The sequence below is a fragment of the Diceros bicornis genome, chromosome 19 (genome assembly GCF_020826845.1).
Source record: "Diceros bicornis minor isolate mBicDic1 chromosome 19, mDicBic1.mat.cur, whole genome shotgun sequence".
In the NCBI taxonomy this organism is placed as follows: domain Eukaryota; kingdom Metazoa; phylum Chordata; class Mammalia; order Perissodactyla; family Rhinocerotidae; genus Diceros; species Diceros bicornis.
This window is the reverse complement of record NC_080758.1, coordinates 29,439,258-29,441,960: the sequence shown is the minus strand read 5'-3', so window position 1 is coordinate 29,441,960 and position 2,703 is coordinate 29,439,258.

Below are 2,703 nucleotides of genomic sequence, written 5' to 3'. Positions count from 1 at the left end.
CTTAAGCAAGCAACTTAGTCAGAATGATGAGGTGCTCAGTTTGTATTTTCTGAGTTTCTCCCATGTATACACGTTATAAAGCTTTGTTTGATTTTCTCCTGCTATTTGGTCTCATGAGTCAGTTTAATTTGTGGCCCAGCCAGAAAGGACCCAGAGTGGGTAGAGGATAGTCTTCCTCCCCTTCAGTGTCCTTGGACCAGCTGCTCTGCTCTCTGAGCCTTAATGTCCTCATTGTTTTTATTTTTTTTTTTTGAGGAAGATTGGCTCTGAGCTAACATCTATTGCCAATCTTACTCTTTTTTTCTTTTTTCTGCCCAAAGCCCCCAGTACATAGTTGTAGGTCCTTCTAGTTCTTTCATGTGGGACGCCGCCTCAGCATGGCTTGATGAGCGGTGAGTAGTCCACACCCAGGATCCGAACCGGCGAACCCCAGGCCGCCAAAGCAGAACACACGAACTTAACCACCGCGCCACTGGGCTGGCACCAATGTCCTGATTTCTAAAGGAAGATAGTAATTATATCTGCCTCAGAGGGTTACTGGGAAAATTAACTCAAATAATCCATGCAGGTTCACACTCGAGCATTCAGCATTAGTTGTTGTTACCTGATCAGGGAGGGAAGTAGATAGGCTGTGAACTCAGACCAATGAGCTTGCTAACAGCCCTTGGCTTCGCCAGGGGCAGCTGAGATCTTGAGCACAAGGAAATGCATTTTCTAAAATCCAGGTCTCTTGCAGATTTAGAAAAGGAAAACAAGTGAGAGAAACGTAGTCTGTGGTGTCCTGATATCAGTCAACGAGGGTTGGTGAGCACTTGCTTGGTGCCAGGCCCAAGGGTCCATGGTGAACCACCAGGCTCCTGCAGGGTCGCACCTGTGTACAGTCTGCAGGGAGAGGGACAGTAACTAAAGGATGGCGAGGGGCAAGATGGACTCTCGGAGCTTCTCACAGGTGAACATGGCCTGTCAGGGACCCAGGGACCCTTCCTCGAAGAGGGGACTTTGGAGCCAAGGACTGGATATTGGGCAGGAATCAGCCAAGAGGTCAGAGAGCAGGTGAAGAATGTTCCAGGAGGAGGGAGCAAAAGGTGCAAAGGCCAGAAAGTGAGAGAGAGTGTGCTGCGTTCTGGGAGCTGAGTGAGGCAGGCGTGCGTGCATGAATCAGTCTTTGTAATCTAAGAAGATTCCAAATGAATTTAAATGTCCATCAACCCAGATGGTTAAGTAAATTATGGTGACTCACATAGTGGATACAATACAGCCTTTTATAAAGATTGAGTTCTCAATGCGTGAAAATGGATGTTCTCCAAGACACCTGATAAGTCATTTCCAGGAATAGGGCTTACCGTGTGCCAGGCACTGTTCTAAGCACTTTATAAATATCCACTTCATGATCTTCACACCAACCCCATTGGGGAGACAGGAGAGAGAAACATGGTATGGGTGACTTGCCCAAGGTCACACAGCCCGTAGGTGGAGGAGGCAGGATGTGAACTTGAGGACCTGGTTCCAGAATCTGTGCTGGACCGTTTTCCCTCCCTCCCTGGGAACGTGTAATTTGCTTCTGGAGGGGAAGCAAAACTTTACCTCGACCTGTCTTAGGTTTTCAGCTGGGACTCTAACAAAATGTTAGATTAACAAGAGAAAAACAGTTTATTAGTGCATGCACCACACATCACGCGGGAGAAACCTAACGAAAAGTAACTCAAAATGGCAGCTTAGAATTTCAACAAAGAGCAATGAATTCATAAAGAAATGACAAGACAAAGGAAAGCAGTTTAGGCTTCCAAGGGTGGAAAGGTAAATATATGGGAGGGAACGAATGGAGTAAGGTTTATTTACAGATTCCCATGGTGTCATCTCTGGGCTGATAAGTCTGTCTCCAGTAAAAGAGGAATTTACGTCTTGCCTTTAGGAAGAAAAGGGGGAGCTTTTTCTAGGTTTGCTGCTTCTTAATTGCCTTCGGCTCAAAATAATTTTTATGTCCAAGAGGCATATTTTGGGATGACATATTTTGCTTTCCTTCACTTCCATCCCTATAAAATAAAATGTTTATAAATATGTTTTGTTGTATCTATATAGACCCCCCCCAACTCTGGAAAGACATGCCAAATGGTAATCATGGTTGTGGGGAGAGGGGTCACCTGGGTGGCTGAGAGACAGAGTGGGAGGGGGACTTATTTTACACTGCCTATTTTTTTTTACTTTAGAATTTTGAACAATGCACTTTTAATGCCCATTAAAAATTATGCTAGCTGGAGGAAGAGAATGGATTGGTAACACACACACTGTGGATGGGACTATAAATTGTTAGGACCACCTTGGAAAACAAATTCTCCTCAGTGTATACCCAAGAGAAATGAGTGCATACGTCCAAAAAAGGCGTTTCAATAGCTCCAACCTGGAAACAACCTATGTTCACATTCACGATAGCATATATAAATAGATGTGGTGTGTTTATGCCATGGAATACTATGCAGCCGCAAATGAACAGACAACTGCTACATGCAAACATACTGATGAATTTCACAAACACAAAGTTAAAGTGATTCAGACACAAAAGAGCACATACCACATGATTCCATTTATATAAAACTAATCTGTGGTGTCAGAAGTCAGAATCAAGGGTACCCCTGGAAAGAGAAAAGGAGCTAAGGAAGGGCCCAAGAGGACTTCGTGGGGACTGGTCATATGCCGTTGCTTGGT